The sequence below is a fragment of the Pezoporus wallicus genome, unplaced genomic scaffold, assembly GCF_028554395.1.
Source record: "Pezoporus wallicus isolate ANWC-B61680 ecotype Strahan unplaced genomic scaffold, APGP_CSIRO_Pwel_v1 scaffold_6362, whole genome shotgun sequence".
In the NCBI taxonomy this organism is placed as follows: Eukaryota; Metazoa; Chordata; class Aves; order Psittaciformes; family Psittacidae; genus Pezoporus; species Pezoporus wallicus.
Genome location: NW_026637663.1, coordinates 1722160 through 1738820, shown reverse-complemented (window position 1 = coordinate 1738820; position 16661 = coordinate 1722160). Strand labels below are relative to the sequence as shown.

General features: G+C 38.1%; 1 long non-coding RNA gene across 1 annotated transcript in view; it reads right to left on the bottom strand.

The window, feature by feature from the left end:
- Positions 1-987: 987 nt before the first annotated feature.
- The window catches only part of LOC130598027 (uncharacterized), a 33205-nt gene continuing 17531 nt past the window's right edge, over positions 988-16661 (bottom strand). The window contains exon 3 of the long non-coding RNA XR_008971917.1: positions 988-1239. This is a non-coding gene — a long non-coding RNA (uncharacterized LOC130598027). The remainder of the gene's footprint in view (positions 1240-16661) is intronic.

The following is a 16661-nucleotide window of genomic DNA, read 5'->3' as shown; positions in this document are numbered from 1 at the left end:
TGTATGTCTACAGGATTATATGTGTAAAATCAATCTTTTATCTCAGTTAGCTAAGATTTCAACATTTAGCATTGTTATTAATCACAGATACTAATAGGGAACAAATCCATCAGATTTTTTTTCATGGAAAAAGCTGAAAATTCAAGTCATTTTTTCCTGAACAAAAATTGGAGAAGACACCAAAAAAAAAAAATATGCAGAAGAGAGATACATAAAATCTTAATGTAGATGATGATGAGTAGAGGTATAAAATATGCATATTCAGTTTCCAGGAGTGCCAGTGCCATACCCACAGCTGATCATGGTAAGACAGATACACTAAAAATGCTCTATGTGGTGCATATCGAATGTATGCTAATAATGCCGGTAGAAGAAATGCAGAGTCCATACAGCTCTGAAGCTCACTAGAAGTATGATACTTTACAAACCAATAAAAGTCATATTCTCTCTCTCCAGAATATGGATATATACCTCCGCAGGATGCATCTGTCAGTCTTAAATTAAGCCAAATCATGACACATGTGGGATTGTGAAGAAGTACCGAAATACACTATTATGAAAGGTACAGTTACACACGTATTAAGGATTAACTTTATTTCTGCTATCTTTTACATATTAAATGTAAATATATGCAAACACAGAGGTATAAGTGACGTTTACCATTCTATAAAGCTGTTCTACACATGGCTTTGTAGAATGACAGTATAGACTTTGAATGATACAAGAAGAGACAAATAAATGATGCATGTAGTGGCTTAAAATGAATTTAAGAAAACTGAGATATCTCCAAGTGGTTGAGAAGCTAAAGATGTCATCTTCTGAGACACAGGATTTCACTGGAGGTATAAGACAGAATCAAATAAGAGAAGTCTTCATTTGTACTAAAGGAAATCTCATTAGGCTGTAACATAGTACAGGAAAAAAAGAAGAATAAAAATGGCAAATTAAGAGATTTACTTTAAAGCAGGGGAAATGGGCTAGTAAAAACCAAAAGAATCAAAGGAAAGAAAGGAGAATTTGGACAACATCATGCCTTTAAAACATGAGGAGGAAATATGTTTTTGAGGCACTGGAGCTGAAGGATGAGAATGGAGAATCAACCTCAGAGCTTGGAAAGCAAGGACACTTTGGGGTTATTTTTTTTCCAGGCAGACAGCAACATTCAGTAGGTGAATTTGGGTTCTTCCAGATCTGTGTGCAACAGCAACTGGAAAGGCTGGCTGCAGGCAGCTGCAATACCTGTGTTCACAGGAAAAGGCAAAACTGCATGTGTATTTTCCATGCATCATATCAGGGGAATCAGCATGCTTCATTTCAGAAGCTGATCTCAGTGGTGCTCTGTGAGCAAGAGACATTTCTTCCCCTCCCAGAGTTTTTGCATTCACTGCCTTCCTCTGGAAGACCCTTCATCCCCTCAAACTCATGTCATCAAAGCAGTTTTCAATACTGACCTCCCTTACTCCCGTCATACTCAGTGAAGACTCTTCTGTCCATTAGTAGGTGGGCTTAGCCCAGTTTTTTGTCTGCTTTTTACCTAGGGTTCCTGTGCCTTGTGATTTTCCCTGCTCCTGGCAGAATGCTTTTGCTGTCTCAAGGGTTTCATCTGCACTAAACCATTTCTCTGCTGCTTCACACTGTCTGCTGCTCTGTCCCTAGCTATTCTGCCTTTTAAGCTATTATTGGTCTGTCTGCTCCTGATTTTGATCAATACTCAAGTCCTTGAGCCTTTCACTCACACCATATTTCTGTCTTTGAACCTCAGTCCTTTGTACCCTGTCTGATCCTGCCACTCTTCCAGCAGTGTTTGGAAATAATAAGTCCCTAACGGTTAACTGGTTGCTTTTGTACAGATATGGCTTGATCACACAAATTGCAAAACACAAAAGAGACAGTGCTTTTACCAGCGCTAGTAGGCAAACCCAAAGGCTGCACAAAGTCCCCCAAATCTTTAAGAAACTTTGTGACTTTCTAAAGAATCCAGTACCTCAGTTTCCTTGGTATCTTCCCTGTGTAAGGTCCTCTTTCTGTGCTTACATTTTATTATAATATTACTGGTTGCAAAAAAGAATTGTTTTCTTGATAAGGGGGAGAAGATAGGAAAGCAGCTAGGCTGCTAACGTGGGATACGGGTAACTCAGTTCAAGTCTTTTCAAGGTACAATTGTCCTCATGTTATTTTGTGTAGATAATGGTTTCTCTGTCCTTCCATGCAGTATGAAGGGATGGTCTTCTTTTCTCACCAAAGTTTTGTAAGGATGAATACACTGAAGGTTTTGAAGGACTCTGTCACTACATCAGTGTGGCACTATAAGCGCCTAAGAAACAAAGGCAATTTATTACTCTTACGCCAAATGCCTAACAGCTTTCTGGTAGCATTAAACATCCACGATTTCATCAGCTTTGTTTAGCTTATATTCTCTTTTCTTTCACACCATAATGGTATTTACATATTCCCCATGCACAATTAAAGAAATATGTTACAGTATCTGATTAAATGGAAAAGGCCCAGGTTCCTGCCTCCCAAGATAGGTCATTAGGGTGACATAGATTTAATTTGGCTTTAAATAGGGCTGTGGATTCTATAGGAAAGAAGAACATTTTGTAAATATTATTCATATTCTTAATGAATATTCATATCATAATTTTGAGTCTTCTGATTTTCTTTCCTCTCAAAAAATGTAAAAAGTGTGAAATCCAGGAAAACATCTTGGGCAACACTCCAAGTCATTGCATACTTTCTATGAACATTCATTTTTTAAAAAGCTATTGGGACTTCATACAGGTAAAGGGGCTTCACGGCACAGCTGGTCACATCAGTGACCAACTGTGACCAACTGAGGCCACATGTTGGTGTCGACTTCTTTTGAATGTTCCTAAGAGGCTACTGGCCTTAGTCCAATACCTTAATTAAGAGACTTCTCATTTGGCTTCACAATATTATGAGGGATTAGTTACTCATACAGAGGTGCAGACCAAGTTAAGAACAAGCTGGGTTCTCTACACTTCATTTCTGAAGGTCTAAAACCCAACAGAAATACTGTTTAAAGCCTTGCTTTAACCTGCAGAACTATGTATATTTTCCCCTTAAGGAAGAAATTAAAAGGCTTCAGCATTTTCCCAAATTAAGCTAATGAAAACTTTGATCATGATTTAATTCACTGTGGGAGACCGCTATAATTTGATAGAGATTGATTGTTAAATCTCTGTCAGGCACTCATTTGATCTACAAAAGTTGTTAGATATTGCAAGTGGTCAGAACCACTAAAAGTATGTTTTGCATATGATATCCAAAAAAAAAACAAACCAACCCAGTGCACACCATCAAATGAAAAACCCTCTCATATCAGCTTTTCTCAGTGTAGGGGTTTTGATAAGTGCAGCTGAATTCCTTTAAAAAACTAAGAAAATTTAGAGAGGATAAAGTCTAGATCTTCCCAGAAATGGTAGTTTGTGTTTGTGCCATTTTTCCCTAATGGTCACAAGGAAGGCTGGTAATAAACTACAGTTTCTTCATACAACTGTTCCACTTTCATCACACACACATTGCGCTTTTTTTTTTCCAGAAGGACAGATGAAATAAAAAAGAATTGACTGGTCTTGATAAAAATCGATCAATATAGCATGCTACAAGGACTTTGAAGTGCAATCAGCACAGAAAATATGTCTTACTTTGAATCTGCCAGCCTTGAGAATATCTCTTTAATTTTAAGCCGCAGACATTTTAACACAATGGATAAAACCAGACATCTAAGTAACCTGAAAACTTAGCCTGGTAGAGAGCAACTCTAGGCCATTTATAATCACAAAAAAAGTAAATCCAGCAATGACTTCCCCAAAGACTTTGTAGATACTGAAGTCTTGTACAATTTTGTGCATTTTGATCATCATGTTTCATAGTGTAAGTCATCTGTCAGCTTTTTAGGAAGCCCTCCCTACAGCCTGCTATCTGTCCCATAGCAGCAGAAGAGGCTGTGATGACGACAATGGGGAGATGCACTGTTGGTCAGAGCTGCCCATGGGAAATGTTCTGAAACATCCACAGCATCCAAAGCTGGAACTTTTAGATTGGAGAGGTCGTCCCTGGAGGTACAATTTACTATTTATAAATCTGTCAAAATCTCTTAATAAGAAGGTTTGAGTACATCATTTGGAAAGACTTTTATAAAGAAAGATGAGTCTTTATAACGGCTTAGCTCAAAGATGTCCAGTTCACACAGTGCTTTTGGTATCTGCAGTTTCACAATATAAATGGCATTGAAAATGAGGCAGGGACATTTTTCTGCCTTTCTCCCTTCCCTTTTATTTGACAAATAAGTCTAGGGACAGGAAGTTTATGCTGCAGGCTTTATGCTCTTTAAGTTCTGCTCAGTTCATGGTGATAGCTGCTACATTTGAACAACTGCCTGCTGATCTCCCGTTTGCCCTTTGCTGCCTTTGATGGGACTCAGTCTCCCAGCCATGGCAGCGGCTAGAAGGGGCCAGGATAAACACACAGAATGGGTTTGGCAAAACTTCTGGGGTAAACAGAAAATCTCCCAGGCTCCCACTGCTCAAACAACCTGTGCAGCTATTCCCACTCTCTCAGGCATCCTCCTTTACTCCCTGCTGCCTGTCAGCTATGCACACAAACCATAACATTCCTGCATACCTTGCTGTTATCACAAACCTATCAAGTTCAGACACCTCCCATGAACACCCTTCCTACACCTCCCAAACCAGACGCTCTATTCCAGCAGCCCTAGCACCCTCTCTGATGTACTCATAACTGGCAAAGTTAGTGTTTATCTGTGTCTTTCCCTAATGCTGTTTGTGGAAGGGTAGCTTAACCATAAGATGAAATTAATTGGCATGTAAAATTATTTGAAAAATGCAGATTAGTCCATTAAATCATTTAAAATGTCATGCATAGTGCAGCACAAAATTTGGCAGGGACAAGGGATGATTATCACAGGTAGTCCGGCCAGCAGATGGCTTAGGAACACTGGCTCTAAGAAAAGGATGTTGTTCTTATCTCCTGGACTGTCTCTTTCCATGTTAATAAACAACTACTAGTTCAGAAATGGAAATGCCTATCAGTTCTTTTTGCTTCACTGCAGAGTGCATTAACATAACACTGGCATTTGCATAACCACAACGCTACCACATGCTTATCTCTGCAGGGTCATTTTAAACTTCAATGTCACTAAAGCTGGTAAAGGGAGGCTGACAAAGTGAGAGGTATTTTTAGTTGGAGAATAATGATGCCCATTTAGTTTCCACATATAAGCTCCTATGGAGTGTTTTCATAAATGTTAGGTTTAGCTAGGTGTCATGGTGAAAACTGTTTCTGTATAGGTGCAATTGTTCCTATACATTGCATAGTAGTTCAGGTGGACTGTGAGATGTGCCAATATTTCACCACGCTTTTTGTTCATACTCTGCTATTCCTTGGTGATCTGATGCATCAAGAAACATTTTATTTGCATTGAATTTTGCAGTTCCTAAGGGGATGGACAGTGCCTGTGTAGGAATGTGCACAGTGCCTTGTTAGAGAGCTGTGCTATTCCTACAGTTCAGGAAAAGAAACCATGAGCTATAACCAGATGGGCTCAACGTCAGAAAAGAAACTGGGGCATCAAGCAGGTGGCAGATGGAAACTGTCTGTAAGAAAGTCCAGATGGTCAGAGCTGCAAAAACACTGTGCTGGAAAGGCTGGGCCTCCATTCCAGGACCCCTGGCATCTGTATTTCTTCCTATAGTCTGCCTGAATTCAGTCTGTGTTCAGGCTGATCGTCAAAGAATCATGAAGATCTTCAAAGGAGAATCATGGTTCCTCATGACTGCTTGAGGTGGTGACCTCAAAAATGGGAAAAAGTGAGAAAGCCTTCTCAGGAGGACAAGTAGGAAGGAAAGTTGCCGCGGTGTTTGCCATCACAACACACATCATGGTAGGAGTGCAGACAGGTGTCAGCCTCAGATTTGAAGGTGGATCAGACCACAGTCAGAGCAGACACTACATACAGAAACTTGCTGTAGCCGTGCCTCATGCTGACAGATACTGTGGTTGCCCCTGAAGGAAAAACAGTGTTGCTTGGAGGCAGGAGGATAAGGTGAAGAGAGTCCAAAATGAGGGTTTTGTCTGAAAGAGGCAGTGTTTGCATTTCCTCTGATTAACAGAGCACGCATCTCACAAGCCGGTGTGACCATTACCACAACACTTGAGTTGACCTTCCCTGGAGTAGGTGCAATATGTGAAGTATCTTCAGCCATCCATACCCTCTAATATCTGTGGAGATACTCAAAACCTGAGTGGACATGGTCCTAGGAAACTTTCTGTCAGGGACCCTACTTGAGCTGGGAAATTGGACCAGGTGATACCTGGAGGGCCTTTCCAACCGCTACCTCTCTAATTCTTAGTTTTGAAGCAGAAATAAGGTACAGTGACAAAACACCATCTGCAACTGTTAAAAGGTTTGGAAAGTGCTTTGAAAAACAGAGTATTTCAAAGTGCCAGATGGTTAGCATGATGTTCTCACAGACTAGATTTATGGCATCATATATTTGAAATCAGACTTCTTTATGCCTGCCTAACTGAAAGTACCAGTTCTGACATCAAGTGCTCTACAAAAAGACAAATTACTTTTTATGCCACAGAGCACAAAATCTTCAAGTTCATTTCTAAAACTGGAATCTTGGATCGAAGTGAATATAAACCTCATTATCTCATTTCTTTCTCAACCTGAGCAGAACAATATTGTCTAACCTGCTATCACTTGGAAAATTTGAGAAGTCAGGATTGCACTAAGTATCTCTTTAAACAAAAGTTGTCAAAAAAGTAGTGGACTATGGAGCTAATAGAAGAAATGTCCATATAAAATTAATGTTCAATACTATTTATGCTTAGGATTTATTCTTTCATCATATAATGTGCCATTAATATTTCTCTTTCTCCTAACTTGTTGCGTGGTATTTATCATGTAATGACTTCACTGAGGTGAAAGCAACCTCAGAGACCCTGTACATCTTTCAAGTCAGTTTGTGCATTGTTGTACTATTATTTTTTACTGGTCTAATTTAGAATTTTATCTACCTTTATAGGCTTTCTGTAACTGCACCTAGTTTTAATTAGCAGTACAAACAAAAGGTGATGTCAGAGTTCTGGGATTTATTTTTTTTCATTAATCCATTCATAACAAGTATGTAAGTGACACTACAGGAGGAAAGGTCAATCTGATTGCTAACAGTTTCTAAGTTTTTTGCATGAAGTTAACCTTAGAAATCTTTGCACAACATATCAGCATGCTATAAACTATTTAATATTCTCTAGCTCTTTTTTAAAGTCTTCCTACAGACCCATCAGAGGACTGTTTTTCAGATTATCAGAATTTTCTCTCTCTGTGACAATTTCCATTCAAACCTCAAAAAAAGTATAGATGAGAAGTAAATACAAATGAAAAAGACAAGAATCTGAGGTAGAGATCAAATCTCACAGCGTAACAGGTTTCTTTCTCACATGCGACAATTATCATGACTGCTTAACCCTGGGACACAATAAAGGCTTTTAAAGTATTTTTAAATTATTGATTGAAAGGCAGCAAGGAGAAATGAATGGTTGAATACAACTTCATACTGCAAAAGTAACAGTAATTTAAACTGCGATCCACAAATGAATGTTTAAAGAAGGTATTTTACTGAGCAAGGGCTTGCAAACCAAGAAGGCAACCCCCAACCTGCAAGTCATTGATTTTTATGTCACTTTAAACACTATTTGTACCCATTGCACAGAATGACATACATGATCACTGCTGTCAGGCAGTAATGAAGTTTCTGTTCAACACACTCCTTGACATGAGAAAGTCAATGGAACAGCATTTGTCACAGGAAAATGAGATGCTACTAAATCCTTTGAGGCAGCATTTGACTGCTTCCTTACCCAAAGAAAGTGAACAAAGGAACCTGGTCTAATGAAATTGGACAAGGGCTGGTGCTGGTAAGGACTAACATATACACAGTTTTTAGAAGCAGCACTTTCTACTCTGGGTATGACTGAAGTTAGTATTACTTTGGGATTAAGCTTGGCAAATGAAGATGTTTTGGTGGTCTGTTTATTTCTGAATTCTGAAACGCTTTTGATGACAATAAGAAGGCTTGTGCATATCTAGGATATTCAAAGATATTCTCTTTCAAAAAGTGTTTTCCCTCATTACTCGATTCTCTGTTGTCCTTTTAAACAGTAGTGTTTGTGATCACTAAACAATATGTGCTGTTAATTCTTATTGTAGGATTGACGGTAACATATAATTAACACTAGGACTGTAACCTCAGACTTTATGTTCTCTTTTATCATCAATATCGATGCACTATCTATAACTAAGCTTAGGTCTATGAGTTACAGTTAAGAAATCCAAAGTCTAAACAATTCCTGGATTGTTCCCAGCCTACAGAGTAAGGAGGAGCGCTTATTCCAATAAAGACTTTTACTGTATTTTCATTTTAGTGATCCTCTAGCTATGATAGGGTAAGGATTGTGATTGGAAGTATATTGTAAAAATCTAAATACACAAAAGGCTGTTTTATTTCATGATTTTTTGGAGTTTCCAGAGGCACATAGAAAAATTCTCAGAGTTATTGCTACTGTCTCCTAGTAGAAGATTTTCACTCAAGGATACAACTTAGAGTTAGGATTGTTGTTACATTTAAGCAATTTAAAAATCTCATAAAGATCAAAAACTCAGAAAAAGATCAAATTGAGTTTGGGCATTATATTCTGGTTTACAATAGCCTTTGACGTGCTGAGAGTAGTAACATTAGTAAAAGGATGCAATTAAGGTCAGGGATTGTAAAACAGAAAACATCAACCACCCAATAAACTGAATGGCTCTGCACATACTGAAAAGATAGAAAGAAAATACGTATAAGAGTAAAGCCAAGCCCTTAATCATACTCATTTACATGGAGTGACTGTAGTTTAACATAGAGTCAGGGTTCAGGCTTTGGATCATGTAACAAAAAACTGTACTTGTTGCTTGGTTAGTTAATGCCTTTGGCACTGGAAAGAAAGCTCATAAATGCCAGTAATTTTTTTATATTACCATATTATTTGATTTCTTGGGCATCTTGGCTAACTACTAAATAAAAGATGACAACAGAATGAACTCAGGCATCGGTCCCTGAATCATATCTATGGCTTATCAGCAGCTTTTTAACTCTTTCCTGGCCTGCTCCAAATAGCACTCTTCAAGAGAAATTTCATGTGTGATTTTAGAGATAGATTACTTGACATGCAGATCCCCAAAGGACCCTCTCCCTTCAAAACCATCTCAGCCTTTTCACCCACCCCTGCTTGCACTCTTGAGCCCACAACACATCTTGCATTGCTGATATAAAAGCACCAGCTCTAAACATTTCTATTGCTAGCCTAAAGAGTAACAGTCCTTAAACAGAAGGCACATAGCTACATGTACCTAATACTGATAAAATTTTGCTACTAAAATCAGGTCAGCTGCTTAAATCTCAACTGAGTCATTGGGAGCTTTGAACATTTTTAAGGAAGAATCTTATGGGAAAGACCCTGAAAAGTCTGTCAGATTAATATGATAGCAAAAGCTGTGTGAAAATATGATAACTCAAAGTAATTCAGTGGAAAGCATGCCCTTAAAACAAGGATGTGACTGCTTAAATTATTCTCTTGGTTTAAATGCCTAGAGCACCTCAGAAATGCCCCAAAACTCAATTTCAACAAAATCCTTCCTTGCCCCAATAAGTTTATTTTGAGATGTCCTGAGGCAGCAAAGAAAGCTCTGCACTGAACGAATATAAGGGGAAAAAGAATAAAACCTGGACTCATATCTCCAGTGCTTAATACAGATAGAAGACCTCGAGATTACCTAGAAAAAGGCTAACCCAAAATGTGACCTTCTTAAATGCCCTAAATACTTTCATCTGGGAAAAAAAAAAAAAAAATCCTGCATTTGCAATACTAAATTCATTTAAAAAAAAAACCACCAGAAATTTAGGTGGATGCCTGAGGTATTTTTTAGTGTGTGATCCCTTTTCCATTTTTCATAGGTGAATAGAGTATTGAAATCACAGTGGTACAGCTGCAGCAAAGCTACTCCAGTAGCACTAGCTAAAAAAACACCACCATTTATAGATGCATTGTACCTGTTATTGAAACCCCCCACATTTAAAGCAAAACTTAAGTATGTCAGAGTAACTGCTCCATGAAATCTGTCCTCAAATTCTGTCTCATCAGACTACAAATTGCCTTTATTTTGCCATACATGGAAATTCAGCAGAATTAGTCTGAATGCTTGAAGAAAAAAGATTCAGAAATATTTGCCAGACAGTCACCCATTTCAGCACTCCACTATCCTTTTTTTATGTTGAAAACTTTATTTCTGAGCCACAAGTACAAGCTGTATATCCAGAACCATATATCAAGACACCGTACAGTGAGAGAAACCTCTAATTTTGCTATGCTGCCAAGCAGCATCTCTAACGCAGTTTGGTGACAGCAGTAGTAGTTGCTCAGGAGGCTGATAAGGGGAATGTATTTTTCAGCCTTTTGGAAGGTAGTCTTGAGATGCTACATTTGCATAGTGATAGAAAATCTTTAATCATCGGATGACTGTAGGCTGTTGGTACCATATGTGACAAAGGTTGGTTTTAATAAGTTGCTGTTGCACTGAGTCCTCCACTACGGCTGCAGCAGAAATACTGACGGCCAAAGGATCATTGAGGATAAAATATCCATGTGCCTAGAATCCACACTGTAGATCTTCAGTATCAAAGCTGAGTTTTGATGGAGCAAAATAAAGGTTCTTCCATCATCAGGTTCTGCAGGACAGGGGCTCGCCAACTGAGCAGAGTATTATGATGGCATAAGGCATTAATTTTAGCTTTTTATGCATGGATTTCACAATACATTTTCAGGCATCCATGTTCACAAATATGAATAGTTACCCTAGTTCTGTGAATATGCTACCAGAGCTGTACCCTTTAAGCCTTCATTGCCCATATATATGGCTAGAAGGCTGCCTAGCTTTGTAGGAAAGCAGGACAGAAAAAAATCTGTGCATACATAGTCCATACTGAATAAGCACACTTTTGTGATTTAATAACAGGCTGAGCAGTCAGTTTTGTACTCATCTGAAACCTTCAGAAATGCTGAGCAAGATGTCTAGCTCTCTAGACTATTTTATGCTTTATGAAAACAGAAAAACACCCACCTGCTTGCAGCTGTCTGCATGTCAGTGTGGCAAGTTCACTTCTGTTGAGAATCAATAAAGTCTTCAAGCACCTAGCTCAGGACTTTTGAGATATACACTGAGAAGATTAAATAAGCAAAGCATATTTTTACTCCTTTTCTTCTAAACCGAGGAAATATTTTAAACTTTAATTATTGCAGCTTCGCTACCACCCACATATGGGAGCTGTAGTCATCCAACAGAGGATTCTCTGGAGAACCATTTCCAATGCCTTTTTGGGCAACTCCCATTTCACTGTGTATTGCAGAGGAGGTATGTATTTGTGAGGTTTCCCCTCCATCTCTCTCTACTGTGCCATTTACCTGGGGCAATAGCTGCCTGGCACAGGGAAGAACTCTGAGAAGTTTTACAGCAGTTCTGAAACTGCTGGTAAGTACTGTAAGGTCTCAGTGGTAACACATTTTCATACGCAGACCCAACAGAGTCTACTACACATATCCATATTTACCTACTTAGCTACTTAGGGGCTTCTTTTCCTCAGCTCTGCTTGCCCCTCCTTTTCCTCTTACGTTCTCTCCTGTTGCCTTTCTCTCCTTTTCTGTCTCATCTTCCCATCCTGTGAAGCACTTCCTTCTGCTCCGCTCACCACACTCTTCATCGTGAATGACTGACTTCTGAAGTCATTGTTGCAAGCAACCCTAATTCATTCTGTGTTGACTGCACTGAGAATTAAGTCAGTTGTAAAACTCTGTGCATAATTTCCATCTTTGCTGTAATTAAATGTAATCTTAATGTAAATGTTATTCCCACTGTGTTACTTATTCATTTTCCTTCCATCTTAAACTATTTTTTTAAGAGGCAGAATACATATAACTTCAATATAATTTATTCAAAAGCTAGCTGACCTATTCACTTATGAAACCCCTCAGTTTTCAGGCAAATTCATTATTTACAATGAAGCTGTCTCGCAAATATTTTTCTTAATAATGCTAGGTAGCCCTCTCAAAGCTATTTCAATTCTGTCTCTATTCTCACCCTTTTTAGTTCAACTTTCCACTTTACTTAGAAACTATTTTGTTTTATTACTGATACTTCCTAGTATGAAACAAAATAGTCACAGAAGAGACATTGACCTTTTAAATATCAATCCTTGAACTACTTTTCTATAAACTAACCATATTTTATCAAGGTTTGGCCAATGCATTTGTTTCCCACTTTTCTTTTGATCATGTGGGAAGGGCAGAGGACAAATCCTGTGTTTCCTTCTTCATGTGAAACAACATAGCCATTAGGTTAGTGAGAAATCCTATCCTACAGGCTTCTTGCAGCTCCTGGCCCCGAAGTTCCAACATAGCCACAAAAGTGATCCATCTTCAACCAGTTCAGCTAGCCTTGTTTTGAGGAAAGCAGAGGTGGCCATGAGAATACCCAGGCAAACACAGGAAATGAACTTCAGACTCTTGTTTCCCACAGAAATTAGTCCTGCTACATGCCAGTGGGTGATTTAAAGTGTCTGTTTCTTTTCTTTCCAACTGTGTTTTATAAGACAGCCTTTGCTGCTTCTGGTTCCAGAGGGATTACAGTCCTATCAGTATGTTTCACATTCTGTGAAGGTACTTTGTGAGAACATTTTTCTCAGGAGGCTGAAAATGTCTTTTTATTTTTTCACTCCAGTCAGATGTAATTGGAACCTTATGGGATTGAAAGAGCTCATAATCAACATTGGTCTACAAGAGACTTAAAAACACATCATGATTAAGCTGAGTTTCAGGAATAATCTAGGATGTTTCAAAAATTATCCTTCAATGTTTACTTGCATACAGCAAAGATAAAAACAAGCCAACAGCAAATTTAAACCTCAGCTCTTCCCTAGTTATCAATCTGTCTTACCATTGTAGGGTACCTGTTTACTGGGAACAGCCTTCTTTTCTTGTTCAAGCTTTCTTCTCCTCACTACAACAGAACATTGAATATTATTCTGCAATGCCACGAGCGTTTACAGATATTTTTATAGTAGTTAAAACAAAGAAAAGAAAATCCTTCTGTGACCTGTACCTTAAATCAAGGAGAAGGCCCAGAAGTTTCCAACGTCTTCCTTTATTGAGGAAGAGCAGTATTTTACTATATGGGACAATGAGGAATGATGCAAATAATCATATCTGTTTCAAATCAAAATGAAAATATTTCCACAATAACAGAATAGGGAATAATTTGTAATTACAATAGTCATAAATATTATATACAAGTTTCCAGCAGTGCTGGAAAAACCAGCAGTGGATAAACCCAGTAGGCTGGGAATTTACTAGCACTATGGGAGACATGCGTTAAAACTTTCATGTACTGTTATGATATGCCATAATTACTTAGAGAAGAACACTATTTCTTTACAGACAATTACTCCCACTTCAAGTAGTCTTAGGCTATTGAAACTAGCAAGGAGAACTCTGTAGGTGCTGGGTGTAACCTGGTGCTGCACAGGTTTCATCACTAGCCCTGAGGAGCTCCATAACACAAATGACCTTATGGCCTTGTGTACTCACTACCCAAAGGAAACTGATGGTAGGGGCTTTGGTGAGCATCACTCACATGCACCAGTTTACAGCACATGTGTTGGTGGTGTGCAAACACCTGAACAGTCAGCTTTTTAAAATATTTGTGACAACAACGTTGAATTATCTGTGTGTATTTTGTCCACTAATTGTCTCTAGAAGCTGTTTTCCATCCATGTGCCATTAATAAGCTATGTCTGGAAGTAAATTATTGGGTTTCATGCCATATAGTCGTTCTAAGACATGCTCTGTTGACATACTGATGTTATTAATTTAGGCCTTAAGCTTAATTACATTACAGCCATGGGACAGTGGCTGAAGTAACTAGACACAGCTGTGGTCAAAATCTTGACTCAGCAATGTGAGGTTAATTAGGTAGGACTATAAAATTAGTGAGTCTGATAAAGAAGTATTGTAATTTAAATGTATATTTTTTCTTTTAAGTGGCAGTTCAATGACTTTGGAAAGGAAAAGGCTCAAGAGAGCTACCCATTATATCAGCTGAATATCAGACAACCTAGATCCTGCCTCAAACTTGTTTGACCACAGAAGTCGAACACAAGCACGTAGTGTCAAATTTAACAATCAGTGAAACTGTTCCTGCAGAGCAGTGGGAATGCAGTGCCAAATACATGCTTGCTCTCACCCTCAGAAGCCCAACATCTCCTGCCACCAGCATGGGCTAGGACAGCTGCTACGTACAAGAGCACTTTCCAGACCAGTTTCTGTGAGACTTACTACAACATATGCAAAGAAAACAGTTAGATATATGTATGGTTACAGTACAGAGAGCTATTGCCTTACGAGTCTTGATTTTCCTGTGCTTATAAAGTATCTGGAAATACTCAGAGAAAAATTGTAAGAAGCAGTGCAAGATAATCCTTGTAAGCATTGACAGGCAGAAGAGGGGTAGCATTGCCATGATTTCTGCAGAACCCAATAGTGTCAGCTCATGTCAGAATATTCTGCTTACTCCCACTTAGTTCTTTGTTGTATTATAACATAACACAATATTTCAGCTGTTTTCCCTCGGGGTACACCTAGACACATTTCAGAAAATTTAAATTCAATGCTTAGTTTCCTACCTCTTAAAGGAAAAATTGCTCTCTCTTTCAACACGTTTGCCAAACTTACCTCAGAAATTTGTCTAAGAAAGTCATCAAAGGGTAGAGCGGTGTCAGATTTGTCCATGCAGAAGGCACTGGATTCAAGGACACTTGTCTCCAATAAAATTATAATAAGAGTATGAAATAAATCACCTAATGGAACACCTGTTTTATACTGAGCTACAGGAGGCTAATTAGGGTGTTGGTAGCTAGAAATTATTTGGAACTTTATTTGTGCTAGTATTACCTACAGGGGAAAAACATCGGAAAAGGGAATAATTGAAACTTCTAACTCTTGTTGCAGTCATTCAGTAGTCTGTCTGCCTACTTACCTGCAATGAGAAATGTAATCCCTGGAAGACAGTATCTGATCACAGTTCACATGCATTACTGTATATTCACTGCATCTAGAATGAGAAGCAGAAGTAATATGATTACCCCAAAATATCCTGAAAGTGTAACAGGATAATCACTAAGAGTAGTTTAATTCTACTTCCCATGTGTTTTTACTTGCCGTCCAAGATGATGCCGAGGCACTTTTTCCTGAGAAAAAAACATGGTTTCCCTGGAAGATCTATTTGAATTGGGTACCATTAGGGACCACTTCTTCCTCTACAGCTGACCAAAACCTGGTCATTTCTCTGGACACACAGAGCATGAGCATACCCCCTCTCAAAGGATAGGAATGTACACACAGAAATTCATGAAAGCATGCTATAACCTGAAAACTAGTATATTTTAGAGACTACTACAGAACATATGTGATTGACAAATGCATCCAAAATTGTCAAGTTTAACAAAAAGCAAACTAATAAACCAGCAGGAAATAAACAAACTGTGAAGGAAAGAGAGGCCCACCTTAACTTCTCTTTCTGAATCACAAACAGCTGAAGTTGTTTGTGATTGCAGAGAAGACAACATATTTGTTTCTTTTCCTGCTACAATTCAAATTACCAAATTGTAGATAAGGCAAAAGTACTACTAACCAAATGGAAACCAATACATTCTATCTTAATAGTCAGTCAGCCTGTGTGCCTAATATTTTTCCGTAACAAGTACTGGTACTGACAATGGAAGAGTATTATTGTAGGGGACCTAAAATTACTGTTTTTTCAACAGTTAGATGAATACATTCTAGTCCAAAGAGAAAACTTTACTCTTCAGGATTAATCAATGATATCAGAGTAAAAACATGGTCTTTGGTAAAGAAAATAATACATAAATAAAAAAGCTTACACAGGCTGCACACAGAAGAAGAATTAAGTCAGATGAAGAAAAAAATCCCCATTAGTTTTTCCTTTAATCTGGCTGCAGAATTCTGACACAAAGTTCCTGAGAACTGACAAAAATATAGATCACAAAGGTAATGAAAATACCTTCCTTTCTTGTAACCTAAGCTCATTGAATCAGCTGAACAAAACCCAACAAATAAACAAACCAACCCAAAAACAACAACAAAAAAACAAAAAAAAAACCACAAAAAGGAAATTACCACAAGCAAGCAAAAAAAAAAAAACCAAACAAACAAACCAAAAAAACACTTAAATTAAGATCAATTCAGCCAGAAAGCAACAATTCTTTTTTTTTTTTTTTTGTTAGCTGAAATGACACACTCCCCTGGAAAATTTCAGGGTTGTAGTAAGTACATTTTCTGCCCCCAAAAACCCAAGGAAGTAGCAATGCCTGGGCTTTGGTCATAAAGCATATCAGATACCATTGTAACAATTTTATAGTACAGATGATTGAGTTACAGCCTCTAGGAATCTTCCTTTTTCAATTACTGGTATAGATATAACAAAAATGTCCAACGATCGTTCA